The sequence below is a fragment of the Danio rerio genome, chromosome 16 (assembly GCF_049306965.1).
Source record: "Danio rerio strain Tuebingen ecotype United States chromosome 16, GRCz12tu, whole genome shotgun sequence".
Lineage (NCBI taxonomy): Eukaryota > Metazoa > Chordata > Actinopteri > Cypriniformes > Danionidae > Danio > Danio rerio.
Genome location: NC_133191.1, coordinates 51668469 through 51685000, shown reverse-complemented (window position 1 = coordinate 51685000; position 16532 = coordinate 51668469). Strand labels below are relative to the sequence as shown.

Genomic DNA, 16532 nt, shown 5'->3' with positions numbered 1-16532 from the left:
ATGTTCAGGTTTTAGCGATATTTTAGCTTTTATTTTCTTCATTTCCCCTAATTGTTTAGAGAAAACAGCGTTTTTTGCAGAACAGCATCTAGTGTCTTCAGTTTGACTGTTCTTATTTCTTTCCAGTTAAGTTTAATCCGACGCAGCCATTCTAGCTAATCTAGCTCACTTTTGCTGCGCAGAGAAAATAAAGTTCAGGTGCGCCTATCTACTCACGATTCACTGTGGTAGGTCCATGGATAAATTAATCCACCTTGTCGCCAAATATGTTATGTTCTCACTATCATAACATTTAAAATACACTCTTGAATGCACTAGGCTAAATAACACAGCTACAACGGGAGTACTTAACTTCTTTACTATTTTATTTACAAGAGCACACAAACATAAGCAGTAACGTGTGGGTGCCACCTAATGGCACCGGGGACAATGGCAATATCACATACATAACAAGTGGCAATTCAAAATGCTTTACATAAACAAGAATAAACGAAACAAGTAAAATAAAAATAAAAACAAATAATAAAAATGAGTAAAAAAAACAAAGACGGGAAAAATGTGATATAAAAGAATGAACAAGAAGAGAAAAACATAATAGTGCAATCTGTCGGACGCAGCACAGAGCTCATTCAGTACAGTGGCGCCCCCAGAAAATTTTCTTAGGGGTGGCCAGAAGAGGCCGCACCAAATCTTGGGGTGGCACACAAAAAAATAATGAATTCAGTGTAATGTTATATTTTTGTTTCTGGTAAATGAACTAATGTAGTTTTTATTCATTTAATTAATTCTTCTTGAAATATTGCTATTTATTCCTTAAATTAATTCAGCAAGTACAAGGTCAAACCAAAAAAAAATCTATGTTTAGTTTAAAAACACTTTTCATATACTGTATAAATAACTTCTTTTTTACGTGCTTTTATTGTACATCATACGGTATATGCCATGTCTAAAATTAATTAAGATCAATGTGTTTATTATTCCTAGTGATGGGTTGCACCTGGAAGGGCATCCACTGTGTAAAAATGTGCTAGATAAGTTGGCGGTTCATTCTGCTGTGGTGACCCTGGATAAATAAAGGGACTAAGCCGAAAAGAAAATGAATGAAAGAATAATGAGTTTATTAATTACCCAAACAAATGAACAAGCTGAACAAAAGGCATTACTATACACACTCACTATACCTAATATTATTTATCCATATTGCTTTTTGAGCCATTTAATGCAGCTTCTTCTATTGATATACTGTAGCTTAAGGTAAATATTAAATAGCCATTACTGTCTATTGAAGGTGTGTGTGTGCTGTCAACGACGATCAGGGAGGGTAGTGGTGGTTCTAGTTTAAATGACACCCTGGGCGAACCACCCTATACACCCCACCTCCCTTGAATTGTTAGATTTGTTATTTAATAAATATAACAATTTATTTATATTTATTCTAAATAAATACAATTAATATTAATATACAATTATTATTCTAAATAAATAACAGAAATCAGTCCTAAATATAACTGGAAAACAACAACTGGAGTGATATGCCAAGATCACTTAAGAAACCTTTTGCATGAAAATTATTCATGACAATTCTAAAGAATACAAAAAATGTATTATAGAATATCTGTGGTCTTAGACCAGATCATGGCTGAGAAATCATGTTATGAAGTCTTACCTCCCTGACTCATTATCCCTCCTTTCTGTTTTAAAGGCATGCTTAGTGAAAGTAACATCATCATCATCATCATCATCATCATCATCATCATCATTTCGTATAAACTTTAGTCGACTTTCAAAACTCGCTGCGTGCCGACACCTCTGCACAAAAGGCTGTTACTCCGGTTTCACGGCGCATGAGCGGTGCCTATTTTGTCGGCTTGCATGCAAACAACCAACCGGGATTCACACAGGAGTGCGTGAGGCGCGCGGGAATGGTTTTCTCCGCGCATGCGTCAGTTTGCTTTCACCAGCATTGAACCAGAGGGGGAGAGCTACGTCAGTAACACCAACAATAATTTAGTGACTGCATTTTATTTATTTATTTAAATATTGGGAATTTATAAGTTCATTTAAATCAATAATGTCAACAGCAAAATTATATTGGGGTGGCCAAAGGGGTGGCCACAGGGGTGGCCAGAGTTTACCGAGGGGCGGCCGTGGCCACCCCTGGCCACCCCTTGGGGGCGCCCCTGATTCAGTAGCTAAACAGATGTGTTTTCAGTCTTGATTTGAATGTGCCTAATGTTGGAGCACATCTGATCATTTCTGGAAGCTGATTCCAGCAGCGAGGGGCATAATAGCTGAAAGCAGATTCACCCTGCTTTGACTGAACTCTTGGAACTTCTAGTTTATATGATCCTAAAGATCTGAGTGATCTGTTGGGTTTGTATTCAGTCAGCATATCTGTAATGTATTGAGGTCCTAGGCCATTTAGTGATTTATAGACCAGTAATAATACTTTAAACTGTATTCTGAATGTAACTGGGAGCCAGTGTAAAGACCTGAGGACAGGTGTGATGTGCTCTGATTTCCTGGTTCTGGTCAGAATTCTGGCTGCAGCGTTCTGGATGAGCTGAAACTGTCTGACTGTCTTTTTGGGAAGGCCATTGAGGAGTCCATTACAGTAATCCAGTAAAATTAAGTGAGTTTTATCTTTTAAACAAGATAATTTGCCACAGAGTAAGTAAAGAAATCGTATTATTTTAAGCTTTCAATGAACCCCTGGCTATCAATAAATAAAAAAATCATATCAGAAGGACAAAATCTCCTTGACTTCACCCAGAATGATTTGACAGCAAATCTGTCATACAAAAGAGCCACTTAAATAGAGCTCTTTGATCAATAATCCAAATATTACAGTTTGTACAGTATGTCACTTATCCGGAGATCAGCGGAGAGTCGGTTCTGAAGCAAATACAGAAAATCGAAAGGTGTGAGAAAGGTGTCTGTAATCCAATTCAATATCAGATTGAAATGACCCTACAGGAGCATCGGTGGAAAAACTGTGCCATATAATAAAAAGACAGTAATAAAAGAAAGTAAGAAGAAAAAAGTTATTATATCTGTAAAGCAACTATCTACGCAAAATTCATTTAATAATTAATTTTCCTTCGGCTTAAGGTTCTTAATTATCAGGGGTCACCACAGCGGAATGAACCGCCAACTATTCCAGCAAATGTTTTGCACAGCGGATGCCCTTCCAGCCACTACCCAATATTGGAAAACACACTCATTCACACACACTTATACACTACGGACAATTTTTGTTTTACCCAATTCACCTAAAGCACATGTCTTTGGACTGTGGGGGAACCCGGAACACCCAGAGAAAACCCACGCGAACACGGAGAGAACATGCAAACTCTACACAGAAGGCAGGGCACATTTATAGCACATTTCATACACGGTGGCAATCCAAAGTGCTTTAAATAAACAGGAAAAAAAGAGACAAGTATAATAAAACAAATAATAAAAATGATTCAAAATCCGAGATGATCTGACTTCGGGAATACCCTTTGGGCTCGCACGTCGCAAAAGGAGGTCCAACCTGGTACTAGTAAGGTGTACCTAATAAAGTGGCCAGTGAGTGGATTAGACCTCCCTGATCATTGTTTTTAATAACTTTAAAACTTTCAGTTTTTGAATCTTTTTGAGGAAAGACAAGATGGTGCAGTGGGTAGCACAATTGCCTAGAAGGTCGCTGGTTCGAGCTCCAGCTGGGTCAGTTGGCATTTCTGTGTGGAGTTTGCATGTCCTCCCCGTGTTGGCGTGGGTATGCCAAAGACGTGGTACAGGTGAACTGAATAGACTAAAATGGCCCTAGTGTATGTGTGTGAATAAGTGTGTATGAGTGTTTCCCAGAACTGGAAGGGTATCCACTGTGTAAAACATATGATGGATAAGTTGGTGGTTCATTCTGCTGTGGTGAACCCTAACGAAGTTATACAATTTTTTTAATTCATTTTGAGAAAATTCTGTGAAATTCACAAAGTCTTAGGGCTCTATTTTGACGGTCCAAGCGCAAAACGCAAAGTGCAGGGCACAAACACATAAGGTCGTGTCAGAATCCTTATTTGCTAATTTAAGGACGGGAAAATCTGCTTTGCGCCATGGCGCATGGTCTAAAAGGGTTGAGTTTATTTTCCTAATGAGTTATAGGTGTGTTTTGAGAATAAACCAATCAGAGTCTCATCTCCCATTCCCTTTAAGAGCCAGCTGCGTCCTGTCATAAGCGCATTTGCTATTTACAGGATGTAAAATAAGTGTAAGTGGAAAAACTGAGCATTTCACAAGCAAACAGTTAACAGTTTTTTTTAACAGAAAACTGTTAAACAGAGCATCTACTGCGTGAAAATGAGAGATAATCGATCTACTTTCGCTCTTGGATAGGGAAACCTTTACGCACAGACATCAATTAGCCTATAAATAATTAATTTCGTTTGTTAAGTGCAAATATTCGTTTCAAAACTATTTCTAAATTCATTTCTAATTTCCAGCAAACGAATAAATGAACAATAATAACGAAGTGTGCTCAAAAACCTGAGTTATATCCTAAAACACATGCTGTGCCCCATATGATGTAAAACCTGCAGGTGGGCAAATCTAAGCTTGTTTTTAATAAAACAAATATAAATATGGATATAATAAATAATACTACTAATAATAATAACATTATACAAAAGCAAATTGTTATGAATGAACTGAAAAAGCCTCTCAAGATGAAGAAGACATAAAAGCAGTGATTTTTCATATTTATGTAGGCTAGAAAATAATGTTTTGTAATATTTTAATTCTTTATATTTATATTCTATATATATTCTTATTATATCCTATATATAGACCTATCCTTAATATTTACATTTTTTTTCATATGTAAAGATATTTGCGTATTGCTCTACATCTTGTGCGTATTAAGCAGTGCGTAAGCGAGGCGCAACTCTGCGCTGGAGTTTAGACCGGGTTAGTTTTGGTCTAATGAAAAATCTATTATAGTTTCTCAAAATAGCAATGCGCCAGCAGTGTGCCGCAGAATGCCTTCCTTTTTAGACCAGAACGCCTATGGGCACACATATGAGCGCAAATCCATTTGCTTTTTAAAGAGCGTGGCACAACGCCTCAAAACGACCAAGCGCCAAGCTGAAACTAGCAAACAAGTATTGCGCCGCGCCTTGCACCACATTGCACTGGGTGTATGATAGGGCCCTTAGACTTATTCATGCTTTTGTGTTCCTGATGTCTGATTTTTAAATGAATAATTTGTTTACTTTTACTCTTTTTTGCTTAACCCGTTGCCGTTGACGTACCGCCTGTGTTACATAGCATGTTTACGGGAAAACTTCAGGGAAACATCGCTAAATATAACAGCTTCCCACAAAAAGACTAAACATGTCAAATATCATTTGAAAGCAGAGATTCTTGTGATTAAAACTATTCCAACTATTTTAAAACACAATAAACATACAGTAGCAGACCCGATTAGTGTCTGTCAAAACGTGGATAATCACAGAAACAATAACAAGACTGAAAAAACTCACATTTTATGCCTCCTGTCTGTCCACAGATCCACAACATTTCAACAAACAGGGTGTAATTGCACTGCAAACAGTCCAGCCAATCCAATTCAGTGAAATGTTTAGTCCTAAACCCGATATGTCGATAAACATCCAAAGAATGCACCGCTATCATTTCAAACAAGTCGCTGGATCAATCAAATCTATGATGTGTTCGGTAGTGTACTGTCTTTTCAGATGTAAACAATACTCTTATTTTGAAAGGAAAATGGCCACTGGCCTCTTCCCTTTTAACTGATGTATCAATTTACTTTGGGTATCCATTTTTTTAGGCATTTTCGCAAATTTTACAGAAACCCTAAAGGGCTAATTTGTCAACTTTCATTATCAAAAACATTTACTCACATTATCATTATTATCTTGTGTGTTTTTAATATATATATATTTATGTAAATTACAAGATTTATATAATTTCATGAGAATAATTGCTTCTGAAAATGACAGTGGTTATAAAAATAAAAATAAGGGAACGTTCTATAATGACAAAAACATCATATTTCACAGAGGTGACAGACAGCAGAGGAAAAAAAAAAAAACAGTCCATTCCAGCCCCCTGCAGCGACGAGTTAATGAGATCAATTATAAATATACACCAAAAATCTTCCATCTCACTGCCTTCATTTACATTTCAGAATGACTCCTCATGCCACACAGTACAGTCTGACACGCATGGCGCTTTAACACCAGAATGCTGCGAAACATAATTAACTTCATTTGAGGACTGACAGTTTCCTCAAACCGCTTCGGGCAGGATTATGGCTTTCCGACGGCAGATTTACAGGATCTGGTTTAATGGTTTAGGACTCCAGCAGTTACACACTGCCTTCACACTCCAGCTATAAATAAGATCAAGGTGTTCCCAGCTCACGGTTCATTCCCCAAAATGGAAATGTATGGAGTTGTAACGTTCACAAACGTGATTCAAAGAGCCACAAAAGGTCATGCGCTTTCAACACCTTCACCTTGGATTAAATCAGGATGCTGTGTGATTGATTGCCAAGGACACTGAAGGGAAACTGTGCAAAGATTATTTCTAAGTGTTCTTAAAATGATCAAAGTGAAAAAGTAAAAGCTGATCATACACTGTAAAAAATATTGCCACCTTATTTTTTATAGTTAATTCAAATGAACTTTTCTAGTTATCTCAACTTACATCACTCAAATTGACTACAAATAATAGGGTAATTTTTGTCTCGTTTTATGCTTGAGCAACTAAATGAATGCCAAAACTTATTTAACAGAATGTATTTTGATGACATTGCAAAATCGATGCTGTAAAAGGAACCGTATAAAATGGAAATAAGTTCACAATAACAGGTCATCTGAAGTTTATCAGTATGGGAAAAACACTAGCTAAGCATATACCCTATTAAAAAAATCGAGTTAAAACCTGATTAACTTATTGAAATAGGTTAAAGTAATATAAAAACATTTATTGTCATCAGGGTTGGGGACAGTTACTTTAGAAAGTAATGCATTAGTACAATATTGAGGTACTTACCAAAAGAGTAAAGAATATCGCACACTGAATCCAAAATTTTCATCTGTAATTTTCCCATGTAAAAAATAAACTCAACCTCAAGTTTTGTGAATTGTATTGACACACTGCTTCCGAAACTTTTGTCCGTCAAAAAAAAGTTTATTTCAGGACATCAGTGGAATTTGAATACATTGCTTGTGATACTTCACACACTCAACTACACTCAAAAAAAATGACCATATAACATAACTTGTTCAAACTACTTATTTAAAATGAGCTGAAACTACACAAATCTTGAGATATTATAGGGACAACTTGTTTTATGTTCAATTCAAATAAATTTGTTTAAAGTGTTAACTTCATCGATTTGTGTTGCGACAACATAAATGAATTGTGTGGAACCCTGCATTTTTTAGTGTACACTGTAAAATCCAAAAAGTTAAGGTAACTCTTACCATTTGAGGAAACTGACTGTAACAAACCAGTTAAATTCAAATCCTAATGTGTGCTGTGAACTTAATCCATTTGAGTAAATAAAGCAATAATGCACAGTAAAACCCGATAAATAAAAAGAACTTTAACTGAGTACTGAAAACCCAATAAGTTAAAGCAACTCAAACCGTTTAAGGAAACCGATTACTACAAACCATTTGAGTTAAAAAAAAAAAACCTAATCTATATGAGTACTGTGAACTTGAAGTTGAAGTAATGATGTATTTAATTACTTTATTACCTTCAACACTGAATTCAAAACTCTTTTCAAATGAGTGAATTAACATTCAGTAAATTTTGAGTTAACTATACTCATTTCAGTTGATCAAGTTGACTGTTGGGTTTTACAGTGTACGTAAACAAATCCTGAACAGAGACTGGCAGTACCTACAGACATTATAATAGATGGCGGCCATGTTTCTTTCTTTAAAAAATGCCCTTTATAGCCTTATATAGGGCTTTTGTGCTTATATAGAATAGGAGTTGGTATTCAAGGGTGGGGATGCAGATGGGGAGCATTTTGATTGATGTAGTAGGCTGCTCTGTCCTAAAATGCCAGGGCCGATTTTTTTGTCCCAGTGCAGCCCTTCCTGCCGTACAGGTGTAGCTCGCTGTCAGAATGCAGTTGTTTTGCTTGTTGATGATTACCCAGGCTTTATATAACGTAAGCTCCATCTTTTTCGTCTTATCCAATAGCCATTGGGATGGTGCTATCGAAAATGGACCTGTCAGATGAACGCCACTCACTTTAACATTAATTTTGCCTAATAACTGTGTTATCACTGGGTGACAAGCTGTTATAATATGCTGAAAGCATTATGTAAATATTATAACTATATTTATAATATGTAATCAATATAACTTATTTCTAAGACAACAACAAACTCTGTACCGCATCAGATGTCAATCCTTCGCTGTAAATGCTAGCGCTCCTGTACTTTTATGCCACCTCCTTGCGTGCGCATCCTGAATGTTTACAAACATGGTAATATAACTTGAAATGGCTAGAAAAGTTAATCTGATCCAACTGAAATTAAGACAGAAATTTTATTTTCATTTTTTTACAGTGTACAACAACAATACATTGTATACTAGGTCAGGGGTTCTTAACCTTTTTCACTTCGGGGCCCTCTTCTTTCTCCGATTAATTTTTGAAGGCCCACCTATATTATATTATATTATATTATCTAATTTTCTTCTTGTCGGCTTAGTCCCTTTATTAATCTAAGGTCGCCACAGTGGAATGAACCGCCAACTTATCCAGCAAGTTTTTACGCAGCGGATGCCCTTCCAGCCGCAACTCATCTCTGGGAAAATATTATATTATATTATATTATATTATATTATATTATATTATATTATATTTTATTATAACAAATATATATTTTACATTTGTTGTGCCTTCTATTATTTTCTATTATCATCGTTTCATAAAATTATAAAAAAATAAATTTTATTTAAATGTAATTATATATAGAACAAAAACTACATTATTTATAATTTTATTTATTTAAAAAAAACATACATAGATTCAAAGAGAACCACAGATCAACAGGGATATTGCAAAGGACTAGCTTCTACTTTAAATGGACTGGCTGAATATAAATATATCAAAAATATACCGACAAATGAAAAATACAGTTAAACACTCTAAATCTGTTGAAACGCATCAATCTTATGACGGTTGAATTTGCAGCTGAATAATATTGGGAGATCGCTTACAGAAACAGTGAACAGCTAATATGCAAGTTTATTTTACATTCTATGGCAGAAACACCATGCACTGAGCCTTGCTAGATCCTCATGTATGGGCGCGCTTCTGTTATAAAATACTCACAGGATATTAATTTGGACAACTATGCAGATATATTAAATAGTTCGCACAAAAATACACAAAGAGATACATTCACTTTCACTTCATGCATAGTTTATGAATGAAGAGACATGCGTGAAACAGTTGCAGATGCGATCATGAGGCTGTTTTTGCAGCGAGTTTGAAGATCAATCAGAGCACAGGAGAAAGCGCATTACTTTGACCATTTTAATATAGCACATTTTAACGAAATCCAAAACATTATAGTATAATATTGAGAGTTAATTTTAATCTCGCGGCCCACCTGCAGGGTGGCCCACTGGTTGAGAATCCGTTCTAGGTCATTAGAACAGTTCCCATTTTTGTAAGCTTCCTACTGTAAATATATCAAAACTCAATATTGATTAGTAATGTGCATTGCTAAGTTCTTAATTTAGAAAACTTGAGGAATAATTTTCTCAGTATTTAAATGTGTTTATTTTTTTGAAAGCACAGATTTCAGTTTTTCAAATAATTGTATCACAACCAAATTTCATCTTAGCCTAACAAACCACACATCAACTGAAAGTGTATTTATTCATATCAATTTCCAAACATTAAACTACTATAACTGGGTTTTGTCGTCCAGGGTTACAAATGATATGATTACGTTCTCCAGCTTTGAAAGTACAGCATAAAACGAGCTGTACATTTTCCCTCTGTAGAGTCAGTCAGTCAGTCAAAGGAGGAATGAAATCCAACTGCAAAGATGAAATCATGACATACTGTAACTCATCTGAAACATTCCCAGAGGGAGATCTGCCTCTGAAACCCGCGGCTTTCCAAAGTTGAAAAAGAATCCACGATTGCATCAAGAATATTAGAGAATAAATCAGCAGCTCCACTGATAATGGCAAAAATAAAAACATCAACAGTGTGCCGTAATCAGATGAAGGCCAATGAGAAGCAATTACATTGAACATATCCGGGTGAAAAAAACAAAACAAGCCCCACATAAAAAAGAAAGAAAAAAAAAATCGAAACTTATGAGATCAACTCAAGAGCTCTCACAGAATTCGTATATTGGATCTTTATCTCCGGGGGTCAGACACTTACAGTCACACACTTATATATTTATATATAAAAAAGCAATAATCCTTCTGAGGCTCAAGCACCACGCTGCCTCTTATTTCAATTAGAGACCAATCGATCTTCAGTCTGAGGTGTGGGGAGCTGGACATTATACAGAGAAGGAGAGGAGAGACAGAGACACATGTCAGCAACACATGGGTGTTTCCTGAATTGCGGGATTGAATTGAAGATGAACCAATATTTTTTCAAAATCAAAAATTATTTATTCATTCATTTTCTTGTCGGCTTAGTCCTTTTATTAATCCGGGGTCGCCACAGCAGAATGAACCGCCAACGTATCCAGCAAGTTTTTATGGAGCGGATGCCCTTCAAGCCGCAACCCATCTCTGGGAAACATCCACACACACATTCATACACTACGGACAATTTAGCCAACCCAATTCACCTGTACCGCATGTCTTTGGACTGTGGGGGAAACCAGAGCACCCGGAGGAAACCCACGCGAAGGCAGGGAGAACATGCAAACTCCACACAGAAACGCCAACTGAGCCGAGGTTCGAACCAGCGACTTTCTTGCTGTGAGACGACAGCACTACCTACTGCGCCACTGCATCGCTAAATTAAAAATTAATGAAAATATATTAAACAATAGCATAAATTATCTCTAAAAAATAATGTTTGTATGTGTATTTTTGTCTTGAAAATAGTACTTGACAACCAGCATTTGGCGGGTGTTAATGTCAAGCCCTGATTATTAATGCATATCTTTTTTGGTGGCTGTTTCTATTGCAATTTAATTAAATTTCTGAGTATAAATTATTTTTACCCAAATATCTGTTTTTTTTGTTTGTCAAAAATTGCCAAGATTGTCCATTCAATTCCTTTTTGCTTTGCAGGATTCTTCATCTACACTCGACAAACAAAAAAAAAAAAAAAAAAAAAAAAAAAGAAAAGAGCACTTCTGTTTGTATACCTGTCAACCCTGCTGTTTTTTACGGGATTCTCCCGTATTTTACTGTTCTTTCCCGCTGTTATCCCGTAAAGGTATTTTCCCGTATTTCTCCAGTATTTTCAGTCTTTCTCTGAACAGCGGAGCCTCCCTATACGTGATCCATACCGCCAAACCACCAGGGGTCGCCCCTTGCTCTAAAACGTGAGTCTTCTGTGCTTTCGCTTTGTTTAGGAATAAAAACACTTATAAATAAATATTAAAAACGGCGTGATTCCATTTCCTTTTGATTACAGGTGCCGTCGCCCATCCAATACAATCCTCAAAACAGTCATATATGGTGCATGACTGTCAGCTGACGCGCTTCATAGTGATAAACAGATGCTGTTTCCCAAATGGATTCTGTACACGCGGTTGGGGGAATCCCTTATTATGGTGGGCATATCCCTTATTTTCACAACCCAATGTTGACAGGTATGTGTTTGTTCACAATTCTTGTAACTTCTTTGGTCAATTTATTTGTCTTGTGTTCAGTCCACTTAAATTCGTAAACAATTAAGTCAACTTAAGCGTTTTGTGTTGAGACAACATGAAGAAATTGTGTTGGTCCAACTACCTGGTTAGGGGATTTGTAGTTCCTAGCATGCTTTGCGTGGGATTAAAATAAGAGAGGGAAATGTTGACAATAAAAAGTAATCTAAGGATGTTGAAAGGGCTGGTCCACTATGATATTATATTTTAAACTTTAGTTGATGTGTAATGTAGCTGTGTGAACATAAACAACATCGCTGAATGTAAAACGCTCAAAGTTCAATGCAAAGGGAGACCTGGGTTTTTACAGAGGTAGCTAAGCAAAGCCTACAACGAACGAAATTTGGGGATTACAAAAAATACTTCCGGCCCTTGTGAGATCACAAAGGTTTGTTTATCGGCACACACACAGCGAAGCTAAGGGCCGTGGCGCTGTAACGGTATAGCAAAGATAAAGCTAAAATGCATTCAAACGCTGCTGTTTCCACAGAGCTTCATCTGTTTCTGTATTTGGGTTTCCAAAGGACACGACACAAAGACAGAAGTGCTTACAGTTCACTATTAATTATGTTCCAGAGAATTATAAAACACATAGCAAGCATGATTTGACAAAACAGCTTCCAGAATCTCTCCCAGTTCAGTGCTGGATTCGGTTAAAATCTCCTCAAAGCAAAAGCTGTGAACTACAACCTGTAAGTGTTTTAATTTGTTAAAATTGATCATGACATGTACAGTGTCTAGAGTTAACGCTATGCTGTAGCAACGATGTAAACAATGGGAAATGCTGTTTTGTGCCGCAAACGATTTAGCTACAATACAAATTCATATTAATCAGTAAAACTGCTATGAACACCCACACACACACACTTCTCACACAGCCTCTCTCTCAATGTGTGTGCGCGACTTTGCATTGATTGTCTTTAGGCAGCTTTTCCATGCGTTTCACATCTCAGATAATGAATTCGCAAAAGATTTGTGGATGATTCATATTACTTACACCTGCATATTCTGGATATATGTAAAATACGTTGTGTAATGCTTTGAGTTTAAAAAAATACAGGTTTAACAAATTAGTTAATGTCAAACTATGACTAACAAATGCTCTACATGTATTGTTCATACTTAGTTCATGTTGGTAAATACATTAAAGGTGCAGTAGGTGATCTTCCACAATGTTAACAGCTTAGCAAAAATCTCTGAATCACAGTCCCTCCCCTGCCATCTAGAGCCACGCCTCCTGAAACACGAGGACGTGCAGCTTAAAGATGACAGCAAAAGAACCCTCTCTCATGTGTTAAAAGTGAAAAAACCCTTTACTAAGCCAAACTGACATGCTTTTTCAGAGTGAATATTTAGAGTTGCATGGTAAACGATATAGGGAGAGACTAGGCTGAATATCGGTATTTACTTGCGTTTTGTTGTTAAACTAATTCAAATCTACATCATCGATGCTCTAAAAGTTCCCTTATGAAACTGAAAATAGTCTTATCAATCTTTCATCTGAAGATTTTAGTGGCTGAACAACACTTCTGTGAAGATATAACCCATTTGTAACAACAACATCTAACGTTACATCAGCTTTCCGTGAAGCTAAAACGGTTTTAAAACAGAACATTACCTGTCTAAGAGAAATCCTTCAGACATGGTGTCATCCTTTCTCCAGCGTGCGGAGGTAACTCCAATATTGATTCAGGTTTTTAAAAAGTTTTTATTCAGCATGTTTTTACCGATCGCTCTCTCTCTCTCTCTCGTGAACGCGTAGCACGTCTATGCACAAACGGCTGTCGAAGGAGCTGCGTACAAACGGCTGCGCATTTGTTCAAATCTCCATTTGCTGACAGACAGTTTGGGCTACTTATCGGAATTATGAGAGATGTCAGCCCGACAATATTTAATTGGATGAACATTTTTAGGTTTTATGCCTTACCCAAAATATAAAAATACATCTAAATACATTTAGATCATTTACTTTAATCAGTACTATTGGAATGTGAAAAGACTTTCAACCAGCACAACAACAAATGTTTCTGAAGACAATCACCTACTGCAATTTATCTAATGAAACCTCATTGTAAAGGGTGACCAAGGCAGTAAAGTACAGTAAATTGCATTTTATTCTTTGACAACATCTAATATTCGTTTAGGATTTATAACTGATCAGTTCTGAATTCTGACATAAATTCCAGCAGAAATACAAGTGTAGAAACTATTTTCACTCAATTGATTACATGCGTAGAAACAGGATACAAAGCTAAAGGTGAAGTATATGCCTTAATACATTGCTTTTTAAAAGATGAACTCAGTAAATGCCATCCTTTTGTCAGAAAAATAGCCATACAGTGACAGGAAAATGCAATTAAATGCTCCTATACTGTAGTGTGGGTGTACCATGCATCATCTGGGAGATTTGCTGAACCTCAAACATCCAAATACATCAAAGAGCAACTTCACCAGCAGCAGCAGAAGAGAAGTATAAGAATTATTGATGAAATGTAAATATACTTACATCATAAATAAAGAGGAGTATCGCAAGACATGGCAAACTGCTTACAGTCATCATCATTCCTCAAGTTTCCTAGCAGACGTTCTGGCTGAGGTTAAATGGAGTTGAAGGGAGAAGCTGATGTTCTGTGGCGAAGCGTTCGGGGTCTGAACACTTGCTCATTTCAGCTCCATCTGACACTGATCGATGCTCACATGAGGGAGAGCCCAGAGAGCCAATCCAGCGCCACTATTTCATTAATAGAGCCGTGCAGTACAGTATATACACACCGCGTGCCTGCCTGATGTACCTGCATTCACAGAGTGGATAACACATTACAGATTTTCTCAGTTGCTTTGGTGCATTTCTCACAACACTATTTACATTTGCACAACAGGTAATGCATTTCTCAAAACAATTAGTCAGTTGTGCACATCCAAGTAGCAGTTTCTCATTCTTTCCAACACATTGCAGATGTTTTTGGACATGCATCAATTGCTTTCATACAACTCTCTGCTATTTATAACATTATCATTTGCTTATGTCATGTCAGTTAAAATTAACTAAACTTGTGAACGCTGAATAGTCGTTCCATATAAAACTAACAGTCCTCATTTCATTACTTGAGTCATTACATACAAAAATGTTGAACTAGTTGTCAAAATCTGTCAAGCAAATTTTATAAAACAAATTAAAATCTTTATTCTCTTGAAAAGGTCTTTAAAATTGAACAATTTGGTGAATGATTTACAGACCTGTGTATGTTGTAGGTTCAGTTCCAATATGTACAGCAATATTGTGTACAGCTGTGCACAGCTCTATCCAAAGGAAGAGTGTGTTTTGTTGTAAGTAAGGGTGTTTATTACAGTTTTTCTCAGTCGCTTTGGTGCATTTCTCACAACACTATTTACATTTGCACAACAGTTAATGCATTAACTGTTGTGCAAATGTAAATAGTGTTGTGAGAAATGCACCAAAGTGTCTTAGAAAACGTGTAACTATCTTGTTCATAAACAATGATGTCAAGACTTTTCATTTTGATGATACTGACACTTTGATTGACATGAATACTTTTTTTTTTTGAGGAATGAACTATCCATTTTGAGCATGTGACACGCTTTTGCAGGTTATCAGCTAGGTTTTGCAGTTTGTTCTAATTGTTTTGAGAAATGCATTAACTGTTGCATTCCTGTTGTGAGAAACGCACCAAAGCAACTGAGGAAAAACTGTAAAAACACATTTATTTACATTTATGAAACATACGTACGCGTACACAGTTGAAGAGAACATTATTAGACCCCTGGGGATTTTTCTTTTCTTTATTTTTTTTAAATATTTCCCTGATGTTTAACAAAGCAGGAAGATTTTTAAGATTTTTAAGGAGACAGACAGACAGACAGACAGACAGACAGACAGACAGACAGACAGACAGACAGTCAGACAGACAGAGACACAGACCGACAGACCGACAGACAGAAAGACAGACAGACAGATTGATAGATATACACATAGACAGATAGACAGACAGACAGACACAGACAGACAGACCGACAGACAGATTGATAGATAGACACGTAGATAGATGGATAGATAGATAGATAGATAGATAGATAGATAGATAGATAGATAGATAGACAGACAGACATTAGACAGACAGATAGATTGATAGATAGATAGACACATAGATAGATAGATAGACAGACAGACAGACACAGACAGAAAGACAGACAGACACGTAGATAGACAGACGTTAGACAGACAGATTGATAGGTAGATAGACACAGACAGACAGACAGACAGACAGACAGACAGACAGACCGATCGATTGATAGATAGATAGACACAGACAGACAGACCGATCAATAGATAGATAGATTGATTGATAGATAGATAGACACATAGATAGATAGACAGACAGACAGACAGATAGATAACATAATGGATGGATGGATGTTTAGACAGATAGACACAGACAGACAGACAAATAAGGTCAAGATACTCCAGGATTGGCCAGCCCAGTCACCAGATATGAACATTATTAAGCATGTCTGGGGTAAGATGGAGGAGGCATTGAAGATGAATCCTGATGAATCATGAAGAACGCTTTCTTTGTCATTCCAGATGACTTTATTAATAAGTGATTTGAGTCATTG

At 36.5% G+C, this 16532-nt stretch overlaps 1 long non-coding RNA gene across 1 annotated transcript in view; it reads right to left on the bottom strand.

The window, feature by feature from the left end:
* Positions 1-16532, bottom strand: part of LOC141378323 (uncharacterized) — a 121499-nt gene that overhangs the window by 100763 nt on the left and 4204 nt on the right. The window lies entirely within an intron of this gene.